General features: G+C 33.5%; 1 non-coding gene across 1 annotated transcript; it reads right to left on the bottom strand.

The window, feature by feature from the left end:
- Nucleotides 1-10101: 10101 nt before the first annotated feature.
- On the bottom strand, nt 10102-10208 carry LOC115068631. The gene has a single exon (XR_003847963.1). It is a non-coding gene; the product is annotated as a U6 spliceosomal RNA (small nuclear RNA).
- Nucleotides 10209-17718: the final 7510 nt, after the last annotated feature.

Here is a 17718-nt window from a genome sequence, read left to right as displayed (position 1 = left end):
CAGTTTCTTGGCAGAAGTGAATAAAGATGTCAGAGTGAGTCGGGCATTTAAAAATTAACATGTCCTAAGTAGTGCAGTTGATTTTCAGCTCTTAGAGAATGGAAATTATTTAAAACTAACAAGTATTATTACTTTAAAAATAAAATTTACTTAGCTCTTAGGAAATACGGTGGTTGAAGTTTGAAAAGTAATGCTGGAGTAAGGAATAATAGAAAATTTCTCCTTTGAATTGAGATAAGAATAGCCTAAGAAATGAAAACTGAGAAGGCTGTGTGCTCTGTTAGCAGCTTAACTAGGATATGGCTGCTGGTGGGTGGAGTTGGAAATCAGTAGATGACAAACATTTCTATTACAGGCTATATTAAAAAGACCTTGAAAACCAGCTGTATCAGCAAACAGCACCCAGGAGAATTCCCATTTAATTGTATTAGCTTCTTATATGAAACACCCACCAGAAAATATCATTAGGAGACCTGGAAAACAGAGAGACAAGGATTTTGCCTGCAACCTGAAAATTCTGACTGAGCAATATATTTTTGCAGCTGTTTATGTCAAGTAAGCAGAAAGAGGCAGTTCAAATACCTGGTTGAATTTAAGTTCAGTTGGGTTTGGAAGTGTTATATAGATCTAAAATGGCAAAACCTGACCATATGTCCCCAAATGATTTCCTTTTATTCATTAGTATTGCTAGAACTTAGCATGATTTACTAATAATGAGGTTAAGATGACATATTTCTCATTCATTCCATGATAGTATAGCAAAAAATAATGAACCAATAGAGATCATTGATTTATTTTTCTTTTCATTATCATATATTAAACTATTGGTGTTTCATATTGTAATATAAAATTTTTTATTTATGGATTACTATTATCATTCTAAATATGAGAATGCTCAGAATAGTTTTGATATGGCAATGAGAAAATGTGACTATCTCTGTTGTATAGAACATTGGAATACTAGCCTCATGTTTTGAAAAATTATTGGTAATTTTAATAACCACTTGGGAAATCTTCTAGAACTCTGATCAATTAGTTTCTTTAGTCTTCTACAAATTTCTCTTTTATGTGACTTCATCATCTACTGTGGTTCTCACTTAAGTCTTCACTGATTGCTGTGAACCTCAGAAAAATGTGCTTGGGACTTGGATCTCATCACACATCAGCTCTCATCACTCATTTCACTTCCTGAAATCAGTTTCCATATGCATTATTTCATACGCTGAGTGAGCAAGAATTCTCTCTATTATGGTTCCATGCTGTTGACTCTATCATTTTCTACTATAATTTACCTTCCTCCATTATCTTTTATAAGCCCTTTGAAAGCATTTATTATCTTTACTAATATGTTGACTTTTACAAATAAAGAAAACAATTGATCCCAAGTACTACCAGGATCTCAAATGAGATTTCATAGGAAATACTTATATTAAGCTAATTAAGCACATCTCTGAAAGACAAATGCCATATCATTTTTTTCTTTGTGCTACTTATATTTTATGAAGATTCATAAAGTCATGTATGTACATATAATTTTAATGTAGAAGCAAATGTTCTAGAGGATTGGAATGGATGGGAGTGGAGAGAAACAGGAGGGTTTGGGTACAGAGAAAGTTGTCAACATATACTTTATCCTTTTGTGAAAATGACCCTATGTGACAGTACCATGTATAATGAGCCTTGTGTATACAAGGAAGATATTTCACAATTGTAAATAATGACTAATTTAACTTTCCAACACAGTTTCAGAATGGCTACATCTAGTTTGACAAACATTAGCATTAGTTAGAGGAAATATAACTAACCATCACTTTAATCTCCTCTATTCAACTTTTCCCCATGTCCATTTCATTTCCTGTACCTAATCCAGACATTTTCTTGGAATTCTTAGATTTGTTGTTGTTTCAGGCTCCTTATAGAATCTGATGAAATCTATAAATCTCCTACATAAATAATGCATATAACAAAAAATGTTGTTCACAACTTCTTTTGAACAGGACATATAAAGAATGAATAAAGGTCAAGAATCCATGAAATATTCCTGGGAATGGATACAGATTTTATGCTTTTTGGGAAATTAAACTGCATAAGGAAATAATCTTAAGAAAAAAATTATAGAAACTTACACACAACAAATTAATAGCAGCCCTTTGGAAGATACCATTGTGAGTGTGCAGTGGAAAGCCACACATGTTAGGTGTCTTTTGAGTAGGTAGTTCATTTTAAAACATATTTTGTTGCATTCCACACATTACCTCTCACGAAAATGTAAATGATGGACTGGGGAGATGGCTCAGTGATGAACAGAACTGGTTGTTCTTCCAGATGACTTGGGTTTGGTTTCCAGCACCCACATGGATTGGAGTCTAACAACTGTCTGAAACTCCAGTTCCAGGGGATCTGACACCCTCTTCTGACCTCCCTGGACATTGCATGATGGGTACATTTACATACATGTAGGCAATACACTCACACACATAAAAAATTAATAATAAATAAATAATGGCCAGGCATGGTGGTGCAGGCACATTTCTAACCCTAGCATTCAGGAGGTGAAAGCTGGTGGATCTCTGTGAGACTGAGGCCAGCCTGGTCTACATAGAGAGTTATAGTTCAGCTGGGGTTACAGGTAGACCTTATCTCAAAAAGAGTAAAAATAAAAAGTCAGTGATCCGGGTAACTGAATAACCAAAGCAACCAAAGAATCTGAGTCACTTGAGTCATTTAGTCTAGAAGAGAAGATGCTTCAGAGTTATTGGTAGGCTAAATATAGGGAGAATTTCTAAATCTTCATTGTATTTTGATGACTTAATATCATGCTTGCTTATACATTGATGGCATTTTTCAATACTCCCATTAAAAGTACTTTTGCAAATAAATCTAAATAATGTTCAAACTAAAGCAGCTACGAACATACCTAACTGGAACCGATTATATCATTCCTGAAAGACTTCTCATGAATTACTGTGAACAGCATTCTACTGCATCTGATTCCACAGTGATCACAAGGTCATCCCCAGTTTCAGTCTTTTATATATTGTGACATATTGCCCTGTTCCTTCCAACTTATTTCTTGTGCTACTATTCCAACACATGTTTCTGTTTAAAAATAATTAATATAGCTACTGCTGGTCTTTCTTCCATTTTTCTCAAGCTTTCCTGATTGACTAATTTTAAAAATGGATTATCTGTTCAGAAGTATTGCTTTCATAGAACCATGACTTGTTCATAAACTACTTATTGAATTATTAAATGTTTTACAAAATATTTACACAAATTTACCATATTATTGGCAATTGCATTTTTTATTTTGTTTATGATATTGAAAATATAAACCAGTTTTATTATGCTTTCCTTACAATGAGGGAACTAAATCTCAAAAACAGCTTCATTGTAACTGTGGAAGTTGCATATCCAAGAGCCAGACAGCACAAAGGATTTTCCTTGTTTTAGTTAATTTTCTCATTTTTGTAACAAAGACACACAACTTAAAAGTAGAAGGATTTAGTTTGGCTGATGGCTTCACATGGTTCACCTCATGGTCACTTGGCTCCTTGCTTGAACAGAGCATCACTGTAGCTGGAGCATGAATAGAGGATAGTCGTTAGCATTTTGATAGGCCAGGAAGGAGAGAGTAATGTTTTTGCTTCCTGGCTTTACATTTTCCCTTTCTTTTCAGTTGAGTCCTGTGCTGGATAGCTTTAGTGTCAACTTGACACACTTGGGTTGAGGGAGCCTCAATTGGGAAATTGCCTCCATTGGAATGGCCTGTGGCCATGTGTGAGGGGCATCTTCTTGATAAGTGATGTGGGAGGGCCCAGCCTACCGTGGGTGGTGCCACCCCTGGGCAGGTGAGCCTGCATTGCATAAGAAAACAGGCTGAACAGGGGCCAGGGGAGCAAGCCAGTAAGCAACATTCCTCCATGGCCTGTGCTCCAGGTTCCTTCCCTGAGTTTCTACCTTGGTTTCCTGGATGAACTGTGTCCTGGGATATATAAGCTAAAAAAATCCTTTCCTCCCCAAGTTGGTATTAGTCAGAGTATTTTGTCACAGCAATGAGGAACAAACTAGGACAAGTCCCCTTCCAATTGGATGGTAATAACCACATCCAGCATGAGTGTCCTTACTCCCCAACTAAATACCTCCCTGGAAACATTCTCACAGAAACACCCAGAAGTATGCCGTAATCGCCTACTTGATTCTAAATCAAGTTCAATTCATAAGGAAAATTAACCATCACAATTTACTCTCATGTCTTTATGACATGCTACATATCAAAAGCTAAATATTTCATATTTGTTTTTACAGAAGCTTCCCTAACTCATTTTCATGCTTCATCTCCACAGTGCTTCAAATGCTGCCGAACTGAACTTTTCTACATTCACCATAATTATTCAAGGCTTTGTCATCAGAATTTTACTCATCTTTATCCAGGAAATTTTGTTTTCCTTTAATATCATATTCAAATCCTTTATATTATATTTTTATTGCATTTAATTTATTTATCTCTATGTGTGTGTGTGCACGTGTGTGTGTGTGTGTGTGTGTGTGCCAGCACACATGTGCCATAGCATATGTGTGGAAGCTAGAGGAAAACTTGAAGGAAATAGTTTTCCCCTTCTACCATGTGTATTCTGGAAACCAAACTCAGTTCTTCAAGATTAGAAACAACTCCCTTTACCCACTAATCCATGTCATTGAACCCAAGTCCCACTTATTATTGAGTACTACCACAAATTCCATATGCTTTATAACCCCTATACTTTCTCCTTCTTCTATGAAACAACATTTGCATGATAAATACTTGACCTGCATCAGTTTTGTGTCTACGAATATTATGTTGGTGTGCACATACTGAAGGCCAGAGGATGATGTCCAATTCTTCCTCCATTACTCTTCAGCTTATTTTTTGAACAGGGTCTCTCCCTGAACCACAAGCTCAACAATTCAACTAGATGGCTGACCAGCTAGCATCTGGAATCCTTGTTTCTGTCTCCCAGCACTACAATAACAGGTGTATGCTGCAGCAAAAAGATTTTGTGCAAGGGAGCTGGGGATTCAAACTCAGGTCTTCATGCTTGTGAAGCAATCATTTTAAGGAATGAGTTATCTACCCACCCATTTCACCATGGTATTTGATTATGTATCATACTTCATTTATCTATGCTCTACATGAACTCCTACAAGACAATTCCTATATGACTTATGTATCTGTACCTCATAGCATAGTTTCTTCTCTAGAGTATATGCTTAATAAGTATTGTTAAATAAATGGGACAGGCATAAGTGAGTATTTTTTTCTATTTTAATAATCTTGCTACATTTACTTCTACTGCCCAACATAGAAGTTGTGTTCGATCTCTTTGATGGGGCTGTCATATATAAATTCTATAATTATTTAACTGTAGTGATAATTCATTTTTCACAGTTCTGCAGAATGATCACAGTTTCCTGTCTTTTTAGAAATCCCTGTGGCAGGGATTAGAAAGCTGGGTCCCAGTGCCCTATTAGTAATGCCCCTGAAGTTTACAGGCTGCATTCAAATTTACAGGGAATGTAGGTCTCAGGAGTTTGAAGAACTGATCCAAGGTTCTGTCTAGAATAGAGAAAAACAAATTAACAACAACAAAAATAACAATATGATGAAAGAAATAACCTGAATTTTTCTCTAATATGAAATAATTATAGGCACATGGTTCTGGCTTTTATATTTCTATTCGATATGTCAGCCTAAAATCAATAAATTCAATTTATGTGCTTATTGGTAAGTAAGGAAAACTTAAATAAGGAACTCTTGCTCTTTTATCTATTATATTATACTCTTCTGCAGTGTGTTGTATTATTCACAGCATCCCGAAGCCTTTGATGGGTTCTGAATAATCTGGACATGCTCAGGTTTGCAGAATGTAGTGTCATCCGAAGGCTTTGTGCTTTAGCAGGAATCTGTTAGTTGCCTTCTCTCCCTACCCACAGCAGATTATAGGACCTGTCAAAACTAAGACAAAGCTCTAATTCAGCATTTGAAGTTATTTATCTGTTTGAAGCTTGAAATTATTTCACCTATAAAATTTTCCAATGTGTAGAACAAATTGTCTCCATTAAACATAAATTCTAATGTGGCCTTTGTATGAAACTAAGCAGTGAGCTTAGTTTACAACTGTGAGTGCAATTTAAGGCAAATCTTCAGAATTTACCTATTTAAATAAAACATTTTCATTTAACATTTGTATGTTTTCATAAGACCATTATTTACGTTTTTTTTCAAAATTAAAGCAGTATTGACTTGTCATATGCAGTTTCAATTATTCGTATAATAATAGATGTTACAGTAACAGATGCAAGGAAAATTGATGAATATTAATTATATCAGTCTTCAATTATAAAAATAGAATCGTATTACCCATTTTATCAATTCAAAATGTCATATAATTGCTTAAAATTGCAAATCATAAATAAACAGTTGAAAATAATATATTGTGGGAATATAAGTCCTTAAGCTAAAATGCTAAATTCCTCATTTATACTGTTAAATATTATTAATTTTACATTAACATTTTATATATTTCTGAAATCTTTCACATGGTATCAATACTAAGTAAATATATGCAATTTACAATAATAAGTCAGGGATAAATTTCTCTTAGATTCAATGTCTAAATGATACATTTATTGCAAGTGAGATGCAATACTAGCAGTATTGACATAAACCCTCCAGTCATTGGTGAAAAAAAATCAGCGATTTTTTAAAGAAATGGAATTCTAGATGCTATACAGCATGTATCTGAAAAATAAATACTGTTCTATTTATAAAGTGTTACATACTATGGTGGTATGCCAAAGAGGATAGTAATAGCATTAAATGCTTTTATGAACTATGCAATATTTTGGTGACTCTCCCACATTAATGCATGTTATCTTCAGCAAATCTAGATAGGTATTACCATTAATTCACATTTTATAGAAAAAGAAATAAAGATGGAACCAGAAAAAATAATTACATCCTCCCAGTTACTTAGGCCAGTATTATAGGAGCCAGAATTTAAATCCCGATAATTTATATCAAGAGGCCTTGCCTAATCTCTCCATACCCAGAGGACTAGGTTTGCCCAATTATAAGACAACTAGTGGCTCCTGTATTAAAGATTTTTCAGAACAACTACAAAAGACTTAACAAAGAGAAATTTATTACAGGAATTGTCTCATGAGTACAGAGGTCATGAAATCCCACTATCTAATTTCTACAAGTTAAAAATAAGCATATTTTGTGGAAAATTTAGTCTAAATGTAAAAATCCAAAAGATGGAAGGTTGTATAGGCCCTGCTTTTCAAATACCCAAGAACCAAGAGCTTTTTTGTTTGATGATAGAATACGGATAAAAGGAAGAGACAGATCTTCGCTTTGCTCTTTTGTTCTATTTGACAGAAGCCTTCAAGGGATTGAATGATGCTCCATAAGTTAGTGAAGAAAAGTTCTTTCTCAGTCTACTGATTTAAATGTTGATCTCTTCTGGAAATGTCCATAAGGACAAACCCAAGAATAATGCTTTCCTGTCTATCTAGCCACTCTTTATCTTAATCAAGTTGAAACATAAATTGTCATAACTTCCTTTACTTTGAAGAGTTCTGAATTTCCAATAAACTCCAGATTTCTAAGTTCTGGACATCTAGATATTCCAGCAATAGTAACAGATAGAGGACATGTCGGGCCCTCAGTCTGATTCATGTCCAAGCAAACTGTGCTGACTTCCTGTCCTGCTCTAAACAAAGAGACAAGGAGAACTGTCACATCCCTCTTGTGAGACACTAGGTTCAGTTTTGCTCTAGGTACTTCTTAGCAAATGCCTTTGTGTTCATTGCCTTGTGTTTTCCTTTATCCCCTCAGTCTTTCTTTTAATCATGCAATCATGTAAAGTCTACCTTTGTAATGACTAGTATACAATACAGTAATAACTGTACAATGTGCAATACACAGTGTTGTATAGCAGATCTGTAGAAGGTATTCATTCTGCCTAACTGAAAATTACCAAAAAGCAATTCTGACCATCCCTCATCTCCATTGCGTTTTTACTCTGTGTTACCATTGACACTGAAATTTGCTCAGGCCCTTAGCAAAGCAGCTATCACGTTGAAATTATTTAGCAAATATGGTAGAGAAATGATAAAATGTGAAAAATAACTCTTTGATGCCTAGTAAGCACTGAACTGTGTTCATTCTAAGTTTCTTTTCAGGCATTACATGTTTTATACATTTTATTTGTTATATGCTTCTTTCATAATGAGTTTTGTGCATACCCAACCTTGTGTCTGTCCATCTTAGTAATTCCTACACTCCAAATCCTCCAAATTTCTTGTTTTAGCTCTAGATCTTTGTATTTATAGACTTAACCACAAACGTCATTGCTTTGGAATATCTCATATATAAAATACTGAAATAGTAAAACAAATCATTACTTCCTTTCTTATAGTAATCAAATTAAGAACTATGAAGTCCTACAGAGATCTCAAAATATCTAGAATTCATATCTATAAGTGTGCAAAATAGAGACACTGTTATAAACTTTCAATATGCATTAAAGCCCTCTCCGTAATTCACTACTTTGTTTTTGTTTGCTTTATTGTATAAAGGACAGGTTACCAAACAGATAAGCAATTTCCTTAAAAGAAAATCAGTTTATTAAGATACAAAAGACATTATTACTTAAGTGCTTATAAACCTTCTTTAATGTTCATAAACTAAAAAGCATAGCTTTGGTATAGTTCTCTGAATGTAAATATGACAAACATACTAGAAAGAAATCCGTCTTTGTGTAGTAAATGATTAAATGACTTTATTTTTTATTATTGGTCAAAGTTATTTGAATGTAATAATATAGCATATATATTTATGTATTTATTGCATGTATATATGTGTATGTGGTATAGGAACATTTATTAAATGTGTGTGCATGTAGAAGCCAAAAGACCCACATTTGTTGTCCTCTGCTTTTGCTCTCCACCTTACTTTTTGAGGCCAACCTTCTCCCTAAAGAGCTGATGGCTTCCCCACCACAGGGATTAAATACTTGCTGCCTTGTCTGGCTTTTACATAGGTCGGGGGTGGGGCTTGAACTCAAGTCTTCATGCTTGTGTGGTGAGCACTTTACTAAATGAGCTGTTTCTCCTGCTGTATATCACTCATTTATGCCACTTTTTCAACTTGGTATTTGATTATATGATATGTGTCACTTGTCTGTGCACTGAATGAATTCCTAGAGGACACAAATTTTAGTTTGTAGAGACATGGTTTTACTTATGTAGACCTGGCAGACCTAGAACTCCCTATACAGATCAAGATGGCCTCCCACTCACAAGGATCTGCCTGCCTTTGCCTCCTGAGCACTGGGATTGAAAGCTTGCAGCAGTACACCCACACTTGGAGGACACAATTATTAATTTTCTTAGGCCTGGAAGCACAGTTTCTTCTTCTGTGTAATTAATACTGTTGACTAAATTAGTCCAGCATTAACGTACACATTCTTTTCTGAAAATCGTACTATATTTACTTCTATTGGCCTAAAGCCAAGTTTTTTTTAGTTTCTTTGATGGGACTCTCATATCCAAATACTATATTTAAGTGTATTGATAATTATTCACTTTTTTTTCAGAGCTCTATGTAATAATGATCACAATTTCCTGCCTTTTATAAGTGTTACAGGGTGTATCCTTCTCCAATAAACATGGATGGTGCAAGTATCTCTGTGGAATGTGCTAGTGTTCTTTGGGTATGTACCAAAAAGATATAGCTCAGTGACCTGGTGACTGCACTTTCTAAGAAGCCTCTGTAGTTATTTTGAACGTGGCTGCACCATGCGCATTCCTGCTTCTGCACATCTTTACCAGCATTTGTTATCAACTCTTTCCTTAGCAATCATCCTGAATGTGCTGAAAAAGAATCTCACAGTAGTTTTAATTTGCATTTTCTAGATAACTAAGATGTCTGAATATTTTAAAGTATTCCTAAGCTATTTGTGGTTCTTCTTTTGAAAAGTTTCTATTCAATTCAGTGCATTTACTGATTTGATGATTTGTTGGCACATGTATTCCATTTTTGCAATTTAAAACAGAACTATGGAATCCTTCATGGATTTGCATGTCTTCCTTGCACAGGGGCCATACTAATTTTTTCTGTATCATTCCAATTTTAGTAAACGTGCTGCCAGAGCAAACACTTATTGCCTGCATGTAGGTAAGTTCACCCATGTCCTACAGTGCCCCAGGAGGTCAGAAGAGGCTGTCAGATCCCCTGGGACTGGAGTTACAGACAGTTGCTGCTAAGCCAACTCTCCAGCCCCCCAAAATACTTTTTAAATATTAATACTATATTCATTACTGGCAAAAGTTTTTTTTATTCTCACTATATATGGTTTGTTTTTTCATTCAAAAGATTGCTTTCTTTGATGTGCAGAAGTTTTTGTAATTAATGAAATAATATTAGTCAATTCTTAGGGTTAATTCCTGTGCTATTAGAATGCTTTTCGTTAAGCCTTTTTCTAACTCTATATTGATGTTTTTAACCTGTTTCTTTTGTTTCTATCAATTTCAGAGTTTCAGGTGTTATACTAAAGCATTTAATTCTCATAATTGTTTCATGCGCAGAGTGAGAAATATGTATCAACTTTCATTCTTTTACATGTGAATAATCAGTATTACCAGCACCCTTTGGAGGATGTTATCTTTCTTGCAGTGTAAGTTTTTAACATTGTTGAAAATTAGATGATTGTAATTACTGTGGGTTTATTTCTTGTTCATTTTCTCTATTCCATTGGTCTACAAGTCTGCTTTTGTGCCAGGATCATCCTGTTTTGTTTGTTTTTCTGTTTTTCCTGGGAGTGGCTAAAAGATCTAAGAGGATTTTGAATGAGTCTTTAGGATCTTCTAATTACAGGATAATGTCATCTCCAAATAGGGCAAATTTGAATGCTTCTTTTTCTATTTGTAGCATTTTCATTTATTTCTCTTATGTTGTTGCTTTAGTGAAAAGTTTAAGGACTACATTGAATAAGAGTAGATGCCTTTTTCTCACTGAAGATTTTGGAAGAAATGGTTTGTGTTTTTTAATCCATTTAATAAAGTTTTGTTGTTAAAGTTTTGTTATTGTTTAATAAAGATAGTTTCCAGTTTCTTCAGGATTTTAATCATGAATGATGATGAGCTTTGTCAAAATCATTTTCATCACCTATTCAAATAATCATGTAACTTCTGTATTTTACTCTATTTAATAATTTTATCACATTTATTAATTTATGTATGCTGAGTCAACTTTACATCTATGAAATGAAATCAAAACAAACTTTAAATTCATTGATTAAAACCTACTTTGTAAAGATGTATAATCCTCATAATGATTTTTATTCATGCTTGTGTTGGAAATATGGTCCTCACTGTGTAACTCTGGCTTGCGTAGACATCACTATGTAGAGCAGACTAGCCTGTTGTGCAGAGACATCTACCTGTCTCTATTTCCCAAATGCTGAGATTAAAGGCATGAGCTTTCAGGCCCTGTTACTTAATGTATTCTTGACTCTTTTTAATATACTTTTCATTTAAAATATTTTAATGAGAATTTTTTCCTATGATAATCAGGAAGCTTGTTCAGTGGTTTTCATTTTCTTTTTCTTTTTTAATTGTTCTATTCTATTTATTATTTATTTATTTATTTTGAGAGGGTCCTCCTTGGTCCCAGTGGGTCTGGAACTCAGGATGTAGGCCAGGCTGGCCTCAATCTCACATAGATCCACCTGCTTCTGCCTCCTGAGCACTGGTATCAAAGGCCTGTGCCACCATGCTAAGCTCTTACCTTGTTTTGTTATTGTAAATCTGGCTCTGTACAATGAGTTCAGTGTAACTTCTATTAACTTTTGGGAATGGTTTGAGAAGTATATTAGTTACTTTTCTTGTTTTATGATAAAATACACTGACAAAAGCAATTTATGGGGTACAGGGTTCATTTGGGTTCACAGTTCAAGGATACAGAACATCATGATGGCAAAGTCTTGAGGCAGGAACTGAGACAGCTGGTCACTCTGCACCCAGAGTCAGAAAGCAAAAATGATGAATGCTCCGCTAGCTTTTTCTTTGTTATGCAATCAGAACCATGTCCAGAGAATAGTGTTGTTTGAGTTTAGGAGAACTCTTCCTGTCTGAATTGAGATAATCCCTCAAAGGCATACCTAGTACTAGATAAATGCTTATAGGTGTTTCTTGGGGTTTATCTCCTAGATGATTATATATTCTGTAAAGGTGACAATAAGAATTACTCATCATAAAATGTATTGATGCCCATTCTTGTGAGAATTTTCAGTGACTGTCTGCAGTCCTGGGTTTTCACTGTTGGCAGATTTTTATTTCTACTTCACTCTCTTCATTGTTACGAAACTGGTTGCTTGTATGCATCTTTGTTTAATGTAAGTTAATGTTTACGAATTTATCCAATTCTACTTCTTCCAGACTTTTAAATATAAATTTTCAGAATATTCTCTAATGATTGTTTGAACTTCACAAGTATCAGTCATAATGTTTACCCATTCATCACTAATTTCAAAACTTTGAATCAACTTTCTCTTGTTTTGGTTACTTTGAATTGTCAACTTGTTTATCTTTTCAAATATAAGTGAGATAATTTGTGCGAGATTATTCTATATATTATTATTCTAGATTCCATTTCCTTAGTTTCTGTTTTAATCATTATTTTTTCTTGCCATCCAGTGTATTTGCATTTGTATTATCTGCCATTTTTCTTGGAATCTGAGGTAGAGCAGTAAGGTTATGTTTGAGATCTCTCTGGTACTTTAATGTGAACATTGATATTATGAACTTTCTTTTTAGAACTTCTTTCTCTGTTTCTCAGATGTTCTGATAAATTGTATTATTATCTTCATTTGATTCTAGGAATTAAAAAATATTCCTGCTTCTTTTCTTCAATAATGCACCTTAACATTCTTTTTTTTTTTATTTAAAACTATGCATATTTAGGACTATCAGTAGCAATAATTAATTGCCTTAAAAAGCTAGGAAAAAATATTTTTCTTAAAGAAATGATAAATATTCAAGGTGTCTGTCTGTTATCTTTTTTTAAAAAAATTTATTATTTTATGTGTATGCGTGTGTTGCCTGCGTTTAGGTCAGTGCACCTGTGTCGTGCAATGCCTGGGGAGGTCAGAAGAGGCTGTCGGGTCCCCTGGGACTGGAGTTACTACAGTTGTTAGCTGCCATGTGGGTGCTGGGATTCAAACCCAGGTCTTTTGCAAGAACAACCAGTGTCCTTAACCGCTGAGCCTTCTCTCCATCCCCGGTGTCTGTTATCTTAATGTAAGCATTAGAAAATGTATATGTGTATGAAAATATAACATGATACTCAGTAAATGTGTATTTATTTATTTATTTATTTATTTTTGTCTTTTTGAGATAGGGACTCACTGTAGCCCCAGCTAGCCTGGAATTACTATGTAGACAAAGCTGGCTTTGAACTCACAGAGATCCTCTTGCCTCTGCCTCCCAAGTGCTGGGATTAAAAGCACATACCACCACACCTTGCTTTATATTTATCTTTTGTCAGTTAAATTTACATTTACATGTAAAGTTAATAAATAAAAGTTTAGTAATTTATAATTACACTTGCTGTATACATTTTTGTAAATGTAAGCATAACTTCCTCCAAAGAAATAATGACCGTATTTGTTGCATCAAAATGTATTTATTCACGGGAAGGGACTCTCTGAGCTATAGATTCAGATATTTATAGTGCAGGGGCAGAATTATGATCATGACAACATCTACTTCTTCTTTTGCTAAAACAGGTTTATTCCCTTTTGTGTAATTTCTAGTGTTTCTTTTTCTCGTCCAGTTTTACACGACTTAAGCAGTAAGCTCAGAAAGCTAGTGCTGCTTCCCAGAGTGATCATTTCCTGCAGTATAATAGGATTCCTTATTATATGTGGTCCCTCATGGTCACCTATATTTGTTACTAAATTTCATTTCATCTTACATATGATCATTATCTTAGAAAAATGCTAAATATCAGTACAAAATATTTATAATCAGAATAATAAATTACCATTCATAGTAACAATGCTTTTATTATTAGGAGTTAATCTAAACAAAGTATTGGTCTTGGCTTTGCATAAAAATTCTGTACTAGTGCAGTAATTTTCTTTTCAAAAATAAAGAGGAAAGTGATAAAGATTTTGATTCAAAAAATTATGGATTTTTAATAGATTAGGGTTATAAAGTTGAGTATCTAACATAAAAAAGAAAAGAAATCTCAACAATACTAAATTGTAAGTAGCATAGGTGGTGCAGTAATCAAATTAATTAGTACTGAGAAATAATCGTTCAACATTTATTAAGATAGTGAATTTTCATCTTTCTTTGCCATCTAGTCCTTATTGTTTTGACATTTATTTCTTAGCTGACTCTTTTGAGCAGAAGAGAATTAGAATTATGGATTTTTGACACTAGGGTAAATCACAATCAAAGCATGACCACAAACTAACAAGTTTTTCCATTCATTGCACTGCATTTAAATATCAATCCAATGGGATTTTACCTGAAATAGATATAATCATCTCCCTGTTCAGCAGAACATAAAGTTGATTGCATTAAATGATTTTGGTTGGTAAGAAGTAAAGCACAGAATTAAAAAGCAAAGATGTTAGACAGTAGGAATGCGATTGACTTACGTTCAATATAAGTGGTTTGTTAATGGAACAATGAACCTTTACAACAGCTCCAGAAGCACTGAAATGTGACACAAGTGTATTAAGAGCACAAAACTAAGTAGGAATGGATCTTAAAGAAATGTGATTATTTAATACCCAAACATTATTTTCTTATAAATATTATGTGCTTTGATATGTAATCTATAAGACATATAACTTATTTCAAAAGGTACATAATGTCAATAATTATAATTGCAAAGGTTTTTTTTTTCATGATTGGAAAGAAGGCTCTAACAATTTCTTAATCATTTTTGTAAACCTCTACCACATACTTAGTAAGGAATTATCCTTTGAACTGTTTTGTCATAGAACTGTGATCCAAATTATAATTACTTTGATCAAAATTGTCCTTTAATTTGCACCTGAGTAGTAATTATCATCAGGATATCCTATAGAAAATGTAATAGAAATGTGAATCTAAGTTGGTATAAAAGTCTATAAAAAGCAACTCTAAAGGATAAGGTGCCCTTGTTTGAAGTAGAGAGTTTAACAATTTTGACCTCTCATCAACCACTACTGAACAATTTTGAAATAATATAAAGCAAAATTGCCAAGATGTTATCAGCTAAGTTTACGCCAAACTTCTAACAGTGTTTAACCAAGATGGTTGCCAACTAAATTGTCTGTGAAACATCAGTATGCTAAATTATCCTAGCTCAGTATAACTCAGAGGGGACTATACAAAGACAAACTGAGAGATGCCTTCTCCAACTTACTTATAATCCCTTCGTGAATCTACTTTGAACTATGTTTTGCATTGCCTTTGTATGCTTTGCAAGTTATTTTTTTTATTATTTTGTATAATTTTCATTAAATGATTTTGCAGGGACTATGTTATTTGGTTGGTTTTAATGAACATTCCTTGATAAGTAAAACTGACTCAGCCTCTGATTTATGCTCTAGTTAGAAATATATACAATAAAAAGAGTTGTAGGTGATTAAATAATTTGAAGTTTTTAAAAATGGTGCTAGAGAAAAGAACACAAATAAAGAAAATATTTCTCAGACTAGTTATCTTATTTCCCAAAGAAATGCATGTAGAAAGGATTGATTCAGAGCTCAAGGGTAATATATGCTTTCAGTATCCTATATACTACATAACATCTGGGATTTCTGCGCAGCATATTGCTGGGGCATGCATGATTCCCACACTGTAGGACAAACCAGTATGTGGAGGATCATGAAAAAGTAATTTTCCTGCTCTCACCAATCTCTTTATATACTTGTCATACTAGCTATAAACTTTTTTTGAAAAACAGGAGAGTAACATATCATGATTCTACTTGAAAAAAGTAATAATCCTAATCTTTGAACAAATCGTGGTTTATTTAGCAGTTCATGAACAAATACACAGTTTTATAGGCCATAGACATATAAGTTTCAGGCATAAAGGAACTGTGTTTTCCTCATCTTCTCTTGTTACTTTAAGTCTTTTATGTAGTCTTTGATGAATTGTAGGCATTTCAGTTCCTATGACTGACTAGAAAAATAGAGTGCAAATAAAGGGAAAAGTGTAAGATAAGATGAATGATTATCCAATGGATTTCAAAGTAGAAAAAGATTGGAGCAAAATAGTAATACAAGACTCTGGAAATCTCATGGTATACTATGTATATATCTAACGGGGGACAAAGAATTTTGGAGTTTCTTCCCTCTATTTCAAAGTAAACTGCATACTACGCATACTGTCAGTGGCAATGCTACAGCTAAACAGCAAAGTTAGTGAGTTTAGAAACAATATCTGTGTGATAAAGAATATTTGTACTTGTATCCCATTTAGTTTATGGGGGAAAAGGAAGGCAGGTATGAAGAAAACCATCAATGTAAGATATTTGAACAATGGAATAAAATGTATCAAGTTAAGCTGGCCAGAATTTTCTATTATTGTAATCTATACTTGCAAACCATTAAGTAACACCATTTATTACAACAGCTATAGGTTGCCCCAAAGCACTTTTAAGATCTCCAAGAAAATTTCATCCCGACAATTTATGAGAATAGCAGATCATATTTTTTCTGCAGAAGAGTTGTAAGATTGGCAGATATGAAATACTGTGGGGATTACAGGAAATATAGTCATATCTTGGTTGAAGAGTAATAAAAACCAGGTGTTTCAATGAAAATTAAGTTAGATGACCTTTACAATAAATCTTAACACTAGTGAGTGAGCTTGTTACCTCAAAGGAAGCTTCTTAAAACCAAGGTATATAATTCAGTGGGAATATGTGCTTTAAAACTAATGCTATTTCTGTGGTTGCAGAATAATTGCTAATGACCGTAATCGCTTTGAGTGTAGACAAAATTGTAACTCTTAAAAAAACATATGTTATAGGATTATGTTAAACTCTCCTGCAGTAGGAAACTATTTTGGGTTCTTATAAAATAATCACAGGGCATGGACAAAGCAGATTTATATTTTTCTGGCTGTTGTCAAAAGGAGAAATTGAAGAGATTTGAAGCAATAAAATAATTTCACGGGCGAAGCTCCATACAACAGCTGGGATTATTCTTTAAGAATTGATTCCCAGTTGACAGCCACAGGAACATTCAAAGTATACATGTATACATACTTAACTACATGCACACACATATGAACAATCACAAATGTGGATTCTATCAAAATAACCTAGATCTGAGATACACAACAAGAGACTACTCTTGGGACCAGGGGAACAAAATTTTGTTTGGTATTAGCCCTATAAATTCAATATGGTTGTAATTATTTATTTTATAGATATATTTAATATATTTGAATATAAATACAAAGATTTTATATTTGAACTATCAAATATAAACTATAATCGATTAAGAAATTTTTCCTAAAATTCTCAAAATGATCTTGTGATCTAAGTATTATTTATAATCTTATATCTTGCTCCTTATTTCTTTTAAGGTTATTTGCTTCCAGACCTTAAAGAATAGAAGTTTAACTATGATTTTGATTAGTCTTTTCATGTTAACA

Source organism: Nannospalax galili, unplaced genomic scaffold (assembly GCF_000622305.1).
Source record: "Nannospalax galili isolate Female #2095 unplaced genomic scaffold, S.galili_v1.0 scaffold227, whole genome shotgun sequence".
Lineage (NCBI taxonomy): Eukaryota > Metazoa > Chordata > Mammalia > Rodentia > Spalacidae > Nannospalax > Nannospalax galili.
Note: the sequence above shows the minus strand (reverse complement) of the source record. Positions and strands in the feature narration are given on the sequence as shown.